This window comes from Aquila chrysaetos, chromosome 7 (genome assembly GCF_900496995.4).
Source record: "Aquila chrysaetos chrysaetos chromosome 7, bAquChr1.4, whole genome shotgun sequence".
Lineage (NCBI taxonomy): Eukaryota > Metazoa > Chordata > Aves > Accipitriformes > Accipitridae > Aquila > Aquila chrysaetos.
In genome coordinates, this window is record NC_044010.1 from 38,714,952 (window position 1) to 38,728,214 (window position 13,263).

At 60.0% G+C, this 13,263-nt stretch overlaps 1 protein-coding gene across 8 annotated transcripts in view; it reads left to right on the forward strand.

The window, feature by feature from the left end:
* Positions 1 to 13,263, forward strand: part of BCOR (BCL6 corepressor) — an 83,195-nt gene that overhangs the window by 30,072 nt on the left and 39,860 nt on the right. The gene's annotated exons all lie outside the window — the stretch shown is intronic.

Consider the following 13,263-nt stretch of genomic DNA (forward strand, 5'->3'; position numbering starts at 1 on the left):
CGTTAATCCTCGTGTCCTTTCGGGGAACCGGCTTACGGCACTCGCTGCTCCGGAGAGACCTTTCCCTCCGATCCGACCCGCTCGGGTCCCGAGGCTGCGGTGGGCAGGGGCGTCTCGTGTCCCCCGTCCTCCCCCCGGGGGAGCGCGTCTCTCGTGGGGGGATTTTCCGGAGCGGGCGGCCAGCGCTCCTTTGAATGGCCGGGCAGACGAGGTGGGGACGGAAAGGAGGAGGCCGAGAACTCGTTGCAAATGTGGATTTAGGAAAGTTCTGCTGCTTTCCAGCAGGGAATTCATTTTTCCTTGTTTGCTGGACAGCAGTTCTTGGCCGAGCAGAGATTTTTTTTTCCCCTCCTCTCTTCCACTGCTGGAAAAGTTAGCGAGTGAGAGCACGCTTCAGTACCTGCCCGCCTGTTCTTCTAAACTGTTTTCTGAATTATTTGGGACTCTCCCTCCGCACGCAAGCGCTCCTCGCACCCCAAACCTACCTCGTGAGCTAATGGATTCGGTGCCGTGTGATTAGACATGCAAGGAAGTCCGCTTGGAGAAGATCCTGACAGCATGAAATATAATTTGTGATCTGAAAGACAGTTTCCAGTATAATCTCATTATGCACCACAGACTCCCGGTGTTATTTTGTAGAAGGCGGACAATGATCAATTTACATTGACCTGGGGCTGGGCGAGCTTTTAGATGGTAATTGCCATATTGATTTGCATGCAAAAAGACGACCTGCTAAAATTAAAGACCGGAAGCTAAATTAAACTAAATTTATTGTCTAGGTGCAAACTAAAAGACTTGTTAAAGTCTACGGTAGACTTGGAAAGCTACGAAATTCAGAGAAAAATGATTCTCGTCCCGATCGCTCCAGAAAACGAATCTACATGGTGGAGACCGGGGCTGCAAAGACCCCATTGTGAGCGGAGGCACACAAGCCGGGGCTGTTCCGTGTAAGCCCCGACTCTCTAAACAATCGGAGAATAAAATATCTCCTCTGTCCAATGAAAATCTCGGCCTGAATGTTGGGATTGTCGTGCTAAGGAAAACAAAGCTTTATTTGGATAAGACAATTAAAGTGGAAAGCGCAGAATCCACCAGCCACACTGGGAATGGCTCGTATAAAGAGCTGAGTGTGTTCAATAGAGCGCTGGGGAAAGGGGGAGGCTCGGGGCTGCGCTCCGCGGCCGAGCCTGCACCGGGAAAGCCTGGCATTGTGCTTCCTCTGCCTGCTCCTCGGCCAGGAGGGGCGAGAGTGCTCCCAGCCAAACACGCTCTCCTTTCCGCGGCTCCCGCTGCCCTCGAAGCAATCTCCCATGGCCGGGAGCTGCAGCGGCGCAGCCCTGCGGCGGGGCCGTTCCCCGTGCACCTCCGTACGGCCCGTGGTGGGTTGCAGTACGCCAGCGCTGCCAGCCTGCCCGTTCTTTCTCAGAGCGTGTTTTGCTTTTCCTTTTCAGCTGGAGTAGCTCTTGCTCTTACCCCAGGTGTTCATTTAAAGCTCGGGAATACCTCACCTAGGGGCCTTGTGCGTCTTTCAGTATTTGCATATTACAAAACATTTGGGCCCGTATCCTCAGTTACAAAAGTCAGATCTCCTCCTCCACGGGAGTATCGGAGTGGCTTGCGCCTGGCACGGTCGATAGCAGAGAGAAGTACGCCCGTACTTCCACGGGCAGCAGACCCCACGCCTGGGGCAGCCCGATGGCTGTCCCTGTGCTTATGTGGACCAGGTGCTGTGGGGCTGCCTGTCCCTCACCCACTGCTGTGTTTCCCCCCGTGCTCCCCCGGAGCGGGGCGGCATTGCAGCCGGGGGTCTCTTGGAGAGGGAGGGATTGCTTTATGGGGCTCATTTAGCCACGGCTGGAGTATGGCATTTGTGCACGGTGGCAGGTAGGGACAGAGAAGTGAAATCAAAGCTGGAGGGGCGTATTCTCGGCTCTCCTTGAAATTCAGAGAGAACTTGCTAATGGCACGAGAAGGGATGGGCTGAGCTCCTCTTCTTTCTAAGTGTAAATTCCCTCCCTGAGCCAAACTTTCTCCGTGTGAAAGCCCCTGGCTATGGAGAGATCCTACAGGGATCCCTGATCCCTGAGCAATCCCCTTTGCTCCCACGCCCCGGCGTGCTGGGTTGTGCTCTAAGCCTCTCTGGCTTGCCCACAGCAGTAGGAGGCTGAGCTGGGCGTTGGGGGAAGCCCTTCCCACAGGCTGCGGTCCCCCTGGCTTACCTTGCTGCGGCCTGGTCCTGCTCCCCGCGCGGTGTTTTCCTTTCCTCCCGTTTCAGTAGTCAAGCACAAAGTGGATTAGCAAAGCCCCGTGCAGAATTAAGCAGCCCGGTGCGAAGTTATGCCGAGCTCCGCCTGGAGGACTCGCCTGCCTTCCCCCCGCAGACCTCCCGTGCCGTGCCGTGCTTTGCCGTGCCAGGGCAGCCCAGGGCCAGCGGGCAGGGGTGGATGCTTCCCGGGCTCTCCATGCCACAGTGGGCGAGGAGAAAAATAGCTCCGGCTAAAGTTGCGAGCAGCAGGGGAAGCCGGAACAATACTTCCAAGCAGGAAGTGATCTCCCGGGGTAAACGTTTTAATGGAAGTGTAACCTGGCATTGCACAAAAACCCAACCCAGGGCGGCTGCTGCCAGCTGGGGAGGATGCAGGGCTCGCGGAGATGCGTGGGAGGCCGTGCCGTGCCGTGCCGTGCCAGGGGCGCCCACGGCGGAGCCGTGCGTGCGGAGCCGGGGGCGGCTGCGACGCGGCCTGCCCTGAGCAGGCGGCTGAAGGTTGTCTTATTTTAGCTACAGAAATATCTCTCTAGATCCGTTACTGCGAGATCTCGTTTGCAATAAACTGTATTGGCTCTCCTCTTTATACAAATTGCTGGTATGAAAGAAAACCCAGCCTATATGCATGGAGGCAGGCATGAGCTAGTGAGATCAGGTTTCCTACTGAGCTCCCGGAGGAGAAGTCAGCATTTGATTGAAGCTACACTTGGTTCTTGGTTCCCAGGGGACAGCAGCCCTGAAACACGAGAGCCCTCCCTCCTTTTTTTCCCCCTTCTCTCTCTTCTTCCTCTAAAAGCCTTTGTGCTGAAAGAGCCTCAGTAGGCACGAATCGCCGGTCTCTCACAAGAGTGTGTTGCAGCCTTTGCTGACATTGTTTTGTTAGCAGTGATTTTTACCAGGCCAGCAGATTTCTAGCTACGTATAGGCAATGAATAGTCGATGATACTGACCTGCGAGTACGCACCGGCATCATTTGTCGGTGAATCCGATTCGGAAGTCAATTGGAGACGTATCATGTTGGTGCGAAGCACCTTACCTGCCTGGGGAGCGCTGCCCTTTGGCAGGAGTCAGGCCAAGATGGAGATGTGCTTCCAATAAAACCAGCTCTTTTCCCTTGCTGGTGCCTGCTCCCAAACTGCATATAAGCGCCTAGAAAGTGCGCTTCCAGCTCCCGCGGCCTCTTCAAGAGTTCGTGCGGTACACAAATTTCAGAGACAGTGGCCGTGTCGTGGTTTTCCCTTAGAGATGCACAATTTGGGCAATGCTAGCAGTCAAGCTGGGCGAGGAAAGGTTTCCGTGAGTGGATTTATTTCTCCCTCGCTTCCGTTCAGTAAATTCCACCTCTCCTCTAACTTTGCCGCTGATGCAAAAATAAGCATGGCCAGGGAGGGAGGTACGGGGATTTACACTCAAATTCCAGCTGTGCCCAACAAAAGGCCCGCTGAGAGCGCGCAGCACCACTCCTTTGCTGCCAGGTGGTTGTACCGTGAGCGAAGTTGCACTCGCGTTTTAGGTTATTGGGGTTTTTAGTTCTTTTTTTTCTTTCCTTACGAGAAGGGCCGAAGGTGGAAACGCGTCTCCGGGGCCGGGGTCACCGCCCGGGGCAAGGCCGGCGGGGACGGAGGGGCCCCTCGGCCCGAGGTTTGGTGCCACCACGGGTCGGGCGCCGCTGCCGCCGGCCCGGTGCGAGGCGGCGGGGCAGGGGGTGCGGGGTGCGGGGGCGTGGAGCCCGGCCTTGCCGGGGAAGGGCTGCTCGGGGGCGCGCCGCGCCGCGGGGGCGAGCTCGCCGGGTGCCGCCGCGCAGCTGCAGGCGCGGCTTTCCCCGCGGCTGCGGGGCTTCCCCTCGCCCTTCCCGAAAGCCAAACCGAGAGCGGTGCTCAACTTCTCATAACGCTTTTCGGCGGGCGGGAGTGAGGGTTGGAAACCCCTCTCCGCTGTGGGGGAGAGCCCAGCAGCGCTCGGGACCCCGCCGGCATCGAGCTGGTGGAGGCAGCCTTTCCCCCCCCGCCCCCGGCCCGGGCCCGGGCCCGGCCCCGGCCCGCAGAAGCCCCCCGGGGCAGCGCGGCTCCGCCTGACCAGCCGCCGGGAACAAGCACGTTTCTGGCCCCGGGGCGGGGGAGGTGGGTAGAGGGTGTTCCTTGTTTCGAGTAAACCAGCTGCAGTAGTTGATGGTAAAGCAATGAAGGCAGACACAATGCTGCTGTTGTTGGTTTGATCTCTAACTGGGGATTGTTAGTCTGGATTTAACTCGGTGGCGGGGGGGGGGGGGGGGGGGGGGGGGAAGGCGAAGGCTGTTTACAGCCAGTGCAAATAATGTGACAGCTGTTGGAGCGCGAAGAGCCCGCGCCTCGCCGGCACTCGCACACAAAAGCTCTCGCTGCGGCCGGAGCAGCCCCCGGGGCCGCCCCGTCGCTGCCGGAGACACCGCCCGCCGCTACGGGGCCCGGCGGGCATCCCGGGCGGCGGCGGGGCGCCGAGCCTCGCTCCCCCGCCGCCGCCGGCGTCGCTTAAGCGAACGGCGGTAGGCGGGGAGAAGCCGCCCCCCCCCCCCCCCCCGCTTCTCTCCTCCTCCGGCTTGATTTACAAGCGCAGGGAGGCTGCGGGAGGAGCGGCCCCCTCCGCGCCCGACCCCAGCAGGCTTCGGCGCTGGGAAATCCTTTCCCGGCGACGGGTTTGAGCCGGCCCCCGGGGACTTTGCGGGAGCGGCGGGCCAGGCGTCCCGGGAACCCCGCGGGAGGAGAGGGCAGCCCCGCTCGGAGCCGGAGCTGGCGTGGGGCAGGGCACGGTGCGGTGGCGGTGCGTGTTCGCCTCCCGAGCACGTGTTGGCGGAGGAGAAGTTGTTATCTCTTGAGATGGCAGCGCGCAAGCCCCGATAACCTGGACGTGCAGGCAGCCCTGGAGTAGGTCCGCGGTGAAAAACTCCTCCTGCGTAAATAGCCCGAGCGGCTATTTTCTCCTCAAAGCCTCTGCGCCTAAGCCCCTCGGTTTGCCTTTTGAGCATAGGATATAAAATGCTGCTTGTTCTTGAAGTTTGCTCCAGTACCCAAAGTGATCTCCCGGCCCTTTCAGAAGAGCCTCTGGAAAGTCGAGGGAACTTGGAGAACTGGGTTCTGGCCTATATTTGTACCTGACATAGTTTTGCTACCTACGAGAATCGCTGTGTTTTATATAGTAAGTGACCTCCACGTACTATCGTCTTTTTGACGAGGCGGCTCTGGGGTGGAAAGCAGGTAGGAAGGGGAGATGCTTATTTCCTCCCCCACCACCCCTTTTGTAATTTTGGTCGATGGGTTGCCTTTATCTATTTCTCTCCAGTCAATCTATTTTTTTTTTTTTTTCTCTTTTGGCCTTGACTGTCCCCTTGGTCCTTTATGGATTACGCTGTGCTATTAGTGGCGAAAGTGCGCCAGTAGTCATTCAACAATTTTAGCATCAGTTCCTATAAACTGGTGTTTTATATGACATGTGCCATTTTTCTGCAAGAATACTGCTTGCGAAACTAGTTTCGCCTTGGAGCAAAGGCGGAAAGATAAACAAGCCTGCATAGCCAAAACACTGGCAATCTCTGCCTCCTTCCAAATCTTTTAAAGTCACGGAGTAATATTTTCAGGATTATGCTGCTGCCTCTGAGGAGCGAATGTCGCTGGCGTTAAAAAAAAAAAAGAAAAAAAAAAGAAAAAAGAAAAGCTAATGCAAATTAGAGAAAAATAATTTTCTTTCAGCGATATGCAATGTATTAGTCACTTGTTATCATGCTTAGAGGCAGACCTCATTTGCGCGTCTGCCAACTCGTTCACATCTGCTCAGAGCTGTTCAGGGCATTTTAACCTTGGCGGTGTCGTGTCGTAGTCCCACGGATCAAGAACGAGTAATTAAAGCTCTAAGCAGCAGCAAAAAATTCATAGCCGCCCATCTGCATCGCAGTTGATTCGCTGCTTTGTTTCGGTGCGGAGCGCCGGGATGGGAAGGCAGGGCCGGCGGCGGCCTCCGCGCTGCCCTCCTCTCCGTCGGGGCATCGCTGCCACCGGCAACTTTATTTCCTTTTTCTTCCTCTTCTTTTTCCCTTGTTTTTTTTTCCCGGAAAAAGCGAGCGTTGTTGTTGGGTTTCCTTTTTTCCCCCCCCCGTGTTTTCCGCACGCCGAGACGGGTGGTGTGCGGCGCTGGCTGTGCTCGCCCTGGACGTGCGTTTCTTTTGAAGGTCTGGAGAAGGTGATGTGAGGTTGGGACACGGAGTTGCGGAGACGTTTGTCGAGGTGCTTGCAATGGTGCTTTCGTAACCGAGGGCTGGCCAGCGCTTTCCAGAAGTGCTCGGGAAAGCGTTTCCCATCAAGGAGAAACGTTAGCGCCGTGTAAAACCCGACATAAACTTTGGGGCGAGGCTAATTTTTTATGCATTGTGTAGCAGAAACCGAGCTGTTTGTTTGTTTGTTGTTGGGAGGAGGAGGAGGGGGAAGGAGGAAAAAGCCCCAACTTCCCAAGCACTTTTTCTTACGTGCGGCCACCGAAGGTCCCCCGTGCACCGGGGGCCGGCCCCGGCGCGGCTGTGCAGACAAAGCCCTGCGGGGAGCGGGAGGCTTTCAGGCCGGCCCCGCGCTAGGTAAAACGAGAGACGGAGGCACCTAAGTTTAATATTTCGCCGTTGTGCGCCGGCCATTTGCTGCATGAGACGCGGAGCCGCCGGCGCCCGGCGGGGCTGCTGTGGGGGGGGACGGACGACGCGGGGAGCGGGGGGGAGGGAGTTGGGGGGGAGCGGAGGGAGCCGCTCCCCATCCATCAGCCCCTCGAAGCTGTTGCTCCGTAAATGAGGGAACCACAGGCCCTGTCAGCCGCAATTATGCAAAATGAAGTCGTCCGTGATCAATATCTCCCAACGTCCCCGACGGATGCGTGGGGGGGGCCGCCCCCGCCCGGCGTGCCGCGGCGGCTCCGCGCTGGGGAGCGGTGCGCCGGGGTGGCCGGAGGGAAACCAAGGGCGTACGTCCCATTAATCACTCCGCCCCCCCCCCCCCGGGGGTGCGGCGGGGGCTGGGGGAAGGAAACGGGGGCCGTGCTCCGGTATTTCTGCAAGGATAACGTTGCGGAAGTGAGCGCAGGCTTTCGCCCAACTCTCTCTCTCGCAGGAGCGCTGGGACTTTTGTATTCAATGGGGGTGTGTGTGTGTGTGTGTATGTGTGTGTCCCCCCCAAGCCCCATAAGTTTCCCGAGCTATCAGAGGAGGAGGGGGGCACGGCGGAGCCCGGTGAATGGCGAGCCCGCGGCGCTGGGCTCGCCCAGCCTCCCGCGGCCGAACAATGGGGGACGGGCGGGGGGAAGGGGCTGGCTTGGTGGTATTTTTTTTTTTTTTTTTTTTTCTCCCCCCCCCCCCCCTTTTCTTTCTATCCCCCTCCTGAAAAGCAAAAGCCATACGGAATAAAGGCAACAATGAAGGGCTCCCGGGATGCCGAGTGCGCGGCGGGTTAATGGGGTGGGAGCGCGCAGGCCTGCGCTCTGCTCTCCCTTCCCCGCGCCGGGAATGCGGCCTTAAATTACCTGAAATGCACATTTCTGCCCGGCCCGCGGTGCGTGGGTGTGCGTGCGTGTGTGTGTGTGTGTGTGTGCGTGTGTGTGTATCCCTCTCCCGCTGCTGCCGCTGCTGCTCCTCCTTCGCAGCCCGGGCTCGGCTGCTGCCTGTTGTCTCTGGCAGCAGCAGCGGAAACCTCGCTCCCGTGCGTGTGTGTGTGTGTGTGTGTGTGCGCGAGTGTGTGTGTCTCTAAAATGGCGCGGACGGCCTGGGTAGGGAGATGCCGCGGCGGGTGGGCGAGGGAGGGAGGCCGGGCTCTCGCCGGGGGGGCCCCGTCTGCGCGGGGGCCCGGGGCTTTCTGCGGCAGAGCCGGTTTGCGGCTCTCTCCTCCTCCTCCACCGCCTCCTCCGGTAGCCTCCTTCACGGCACGGCCGGAGGCGGCGGCGGGCTGAACCGCCGGGCTGCCCGGCTCGGTTTGCAAGGGGAGGAAACCCCCGGTCCCCGTCGTGTCCCCCCCCCGCCAGCTCCGAAGAGAGCAGCCTGCCCGCCCGCCGCCGCTGCGGAGGCATCGTCCGCGCCGGGGGGCCGGGGGGGGGGGCCGGGGGAGGGGCGGCCGCCGTAGCGGCGGTGCGGGGCTGCCGGTGCGGCGGACGGGGTCGGTGTTTCCCGCGGATCCCCGGGAAATCCTTCATGCAGCGATGCCTCAAAGTTGGGTACCAGCCGCCTCGCCTCCCCCCGCCGGTGTGTGTGTGTGAGCCTTGGCAGCCTCACTATCGCACCCCCTCGATACGTTTTTACCGGGGCGGGGGGGAATGGGAGCGAGAGCCCCCGCCCTGCAAATGTCCCGTAACCTTCAGGTGTGGGCATCGCCGTGTGGCGGGGGCAGCCTTGCCGCCCCCCCCCCCCCCGGGGCCGCCCCGAGGCGGCGTGTGTCTGGGGGTCCGGGGTTTCCCCCGGGGCTCCGCGGCAGGCAGTGCCGTGTGGGCTCCGGGGGAAGGCGGCCAGGGTTATTTGAAGGATCGCCAGCCATTTTAACTTTCCCTTATTGGCCTCCTCCCCCGCCCCCTTCCCCAGTTCCTAGGCTTATTATTAATTGAAAACTTTTTTTTTTTTCCTCTCTCCCCCCCCCCCCCCCCTTTTTTTTTTTGGCTGCCGCCGGCGCTGAGCGCGATGCAATGATTCGCCTCGCAGCATATGGGAAAGGGGGAAAGCGCCGCTGCCGCTCCGGCGCAGCGACTGTCTGTGCAGGGTCCAAGGCGTGACAGACGGCGCGGGGGGGGGGGGCGCGGGGGCCGGGGCCGCCTCTCCCTCGGGCCGCCTGTGCCGGGAGGGGGTGGGGGGGGGCCGCCCCCGCTGCGGGCGGAGGAGGAGGACGGAGGACGGAGGACGGGGTGTCTCCCCGCCGGGCCGGAGCCAGGCGCAGCGCGGCGGCCAGCCCGGGGCGGCGGGGACGATGCCCCGCCGGTGCCGGCGCTGGCTCGGCGGCCCCGGTTGTCCTCGGGACGGCTCCGCCGTGCCGTGTTTACACGGCAGAAAGTCCCGGTCGCCGTCCGACACGTGACGGTGTGGGAGCCGCGATGGGGGGGGGACGGGGACGGACGGACGACGGACGGGGACACGACGGGGCGGGGGGGGACGGGGACGACGGCTGCGGCAGGAGCCTTAAAATAGACGCCGACCCCCTTGCGGTGCCTGCACGTTGCCTAAATCGAAATGCACTACTGTCGTGCATGACTCAATATGTATTTTAAATCGGTTTAGCGATCTCGCTGGCGCATTGTGCTTAGCTTTATGGTTAAATGAAATGCCACACGTCCCGGGTAAAGGTCAAACTTCTTCTCTAATCCGCGGATCCGTGCGGCGGCTACTTAGTCTGCAGCTTCCTCCTCTGGTTTACAAAACGTGTCACTAGCGGTGATGCCGTGTGGAGATTGCAAAAAATAACCCACGGTATTTTTTTTTTTTTTAAAAGCGCAGCCACCCCTGTTCTTTAAACACTTGTCTAATATTAGATCGCTGGCTGCTGCCAGAGCTTTATACGGCGCATTGTAAACGGTGCAGCAATACAGTGTCTTTAAAGTCTCCTTTCTACCCATGGCACAGGTCGTTGTTTTTTATAACTCGTAAATATGTACGTCGGAGATACAAGATAAACGAGGTACCTAAACACATTCATAAGCAGCTGCCCGTATTTAAGCTTATAAATACCGTACGAGCGCTGCCCTTTAAATCAAGCTCCAGATGAGCGGGTTGAGGGCTAATCGAAGTAGATCGCTACGAGTCCCCGATTGCTTTTCACTCCTCTCGCAGGGATTTTCACAAATCTAGAAATGATCCTTTCAGTGGCCTGGAACCGGGCGGCGAGGGGGGTGGGGGGATGCTGGAGGGGGATCAGAGCCGGATAATTTATTGCCTCGCTTTTAATTTCCGAAAGGCCGGGTTGTTTGCCGAAGCGCCTGCCGCTCCGTCGGTGCCACCGGCGCTCGCAGACTTTTTTTTTTTTTTTTTTTAATACCCCGCGCAGCCCTCCCCGCCGGCTGCCGTTTGCGCTGCTGCTGCTGCTGCTGCTGGCTCTTGTGGCTTGTGCAGTGGAAACTGGCGGGCTGCCAGGCGGAGCTCGGAGGTGGAAAAGAGTAAAGGCGCCAAAAGGGAACTCGTGCGCCGCTGCAATTCTCCTCCCGCCCCGCTTCCTGGCTCGCTGCAGCCGCCGGCACCGCCGGGCTTCCTCCATTCCGCTCCCCCCCCCACCAGCGCCGAGACTTTCACCTCGCACACTCGGCACGCCGCGGGGTTGGGGGGCGAGAGGAGGCTGCCCCGGCCCGGGCTGCCCTGCCCTGCTCTCCTCTTTTCCCCTGGAGGCACGGAGAAGCGGCGTCTTCCTCCTCCTCCTCCTCCTCCTCCCCCCCCCCCCCCCCCCCCCCGCGGGCATCGGGTTTTTCTCGTTTCCACGCCAGGAGCGTGTTAACAAAACTTTGCTGCTGCTGGCGTCAATGGCTGCCAAAAGTCTGTTGACGTTGCGAGGGAGACCCAAACGTTTCCCTTTTTAATCAGCTGCCCGAACAGCGCGGTGTGTGTCTCTGCCTGCCTCTGCGGCGCGGGGCCGGCGGGGCGCGGGCAGCGCCGGGCGGTGGGTGTTCCCGGTGCGGCTCGGCTCGGCACGGCTCGGCTCGGCACGGCACGGCACGGCTCGGCACGCCGGGGCCCCGCTCGGCAGCACGCCGGGAAGCAGGTTAGTGCTTGCAGGCGCTTTTCACAACTGGTTTCACACGGCGGCATCGCTGCGGAACCGCGTGTGCGTTGCGCGTCTCGCCCCCCCCCCCCCGCCTTCCTTCCCTCCCTCCCTCCCTCCTCCGTGCCTCACCGTCTATATTTAGCCGCAAATGGCTTTATCGGCCAGACACCTCCCGGAGGAAATGCCGTGCGCTCTCCGGCGGCCGAGCCCCGCTCCGCGCCCTGCCGCGCAGCGGGGGCGGGCGGGGGGGGGGGGGGGCTGCGGCGCCCTGGGGCGCGCTGACAGCGGCGGGGAGCCTGCGGTGGCCCGGCGAGGAGGAGGAGGAGGAGGGAGGGAGAGACATGTCCTGGGTTTCCACCGTGCGCTGGGACGCTCAGCCGGCCGTCGGGGTTGCATAACGGGGCCGGCTGCGCCCGCCCCCGCAGAAGCTGGGTATAAATAGGAGCGGTGCCCCCCCACACCCCCGAGCCCTCCCCCGTCCCCGCAGCGCTGAGGGCTTGCGGAGCTGCTGGCGTTTGACCGAGCGGCTGGAGTCCCCTGCGAGCCGCTGGCCCCGACGGCGGGAGAGAGAGGAGGAGGAGGAGGAGGAGGGAAGGGGCGTGCGAAGAGTTAAAAGTCTGCTGCTCGTTGCAATGAAATTATGGCTGGCAGTGGCGCCGCTGCTCGTTCAGCAGACCTCCACTTTTAAACAGTTCACAAGAAGTTCATCAGGGCGGCGATTATAACGGCACACACCCGTGCCCCCGGGGCGGCGAGCGCCAAGGGGCTGGCAGCCGTCGGGGCGCGGGCTCTGACCCACCCGGGTGGGCCCTGGGACATCCCACCGCCTCCCCTCATCCTGCGCCCTGGCGGGCTTTGCCCTGCTCCGGGGGGCGGCGGCGGCGGTGGTGGTGGGACGCGGCTGGGGAAGCTCTCGGCCACCCGTGCAACTTCAGCGTTTCGCTATCTGCACGGGTCAGGGGATTGACGGGTTCTAATTCGGGCCCTGCGCCTTATCTTAATGATACACTTCCACCGAGGAAACCAGGCGGGCGCAGGCGAGCCCTCCGAGGAGCGGCGTGGGTTGGCCTCGTGTACCCCCAAAGGAGAGCGGGGAGCGGGGCCGTGCGCCGCCGAGGCCCGTCTCCCCCGAGCCGGCGTCCATCCCTCACGGATGAGGCAGCGCACGGGGCGGCTACTAACCTTATGTAAAACCCTAAATCACTCTCTCCATGCTGCTGCTGCCTCTATTGAAAACATTACGAGCGGCGCATCTGGAAACCAGTAAATCTGTCCAGAAACCGTCTTTCCAGTGAAATAACTCCTTTTGAATGATAGCGCGGTATCTAATCTCCGCGGATTTTTGTTTCCTCACAGCGATTTTTGCGGACTTCATTAGGGAAGGCTAACCGTTCTGGAGAGAGGAGGGTCAACACGCCGTTTCATTAATATACATTTGTTCCAGACGTGGAGTTTTGCACAAAAGGCCTCTCTGAGGGGAGAAAAAAGTGTTGGGGAACAAGGCTTTCCTGCCGTTTCAGTTCTTAAACCTCTCTGAACCTGTGTGAAGTATTGTGTTAAAGGCCCGATCTGGGCTTCTTCCCCATTAAATGCCAAAGTGATCATTTGCATATTTTGTAGCCTGACAAAGGAAATGAGTTTGCTGGGGAAGCATGGATGCTTTGGGAGACGTTAGGCATTAAACTCCCAGTGGTCAATCGCCCGTTACTGGCTTGTGTGTGTGTGTGTAAAAGGAGTATCATGCCTCCCGCTTAAAGGCTTCTATTTTTGTGAGAGAGGAAGAGCTGAGGGATATCCTGTGCATTAAAGGCTCCCCCTACTTATTAACCCAGCATTTAGCAGCAGGATGCAGGCTGAAGCTCAGTCAAAAGAAACGACTCAACCTCCAAAGAGCAATTAAAATCTTGCACTGGAATAAATCATGCGCCGCGATAATCCTGTTAATAAAACGCAGCTTGTCCTGACACTTCGCTCATGCAGCAAACTAGAATTTAATGCGAGCGGAGGTGGCGTTAGGCAAGGTAGAGGGGAGGAAAAGCCGTTCCCTCTCCGCTGCTGGACGCGAAAATGCGGTTACCTTTCACCTGCCTCTCTGGCTGCACACAGCGCCGATCCTCTTGGACTGCTAATACTTCTCCAGCGAGCCCGCTAATGATTTCTTTCCCTGGAGTGAGCAGGCATCATTGAATTACTGAAAGCACTCGCAGCAGCAGCAGCAGCAGCAGCAGCAGCAGCAGAAGCAGCAGCAGCTCCAATGCAGAAGCC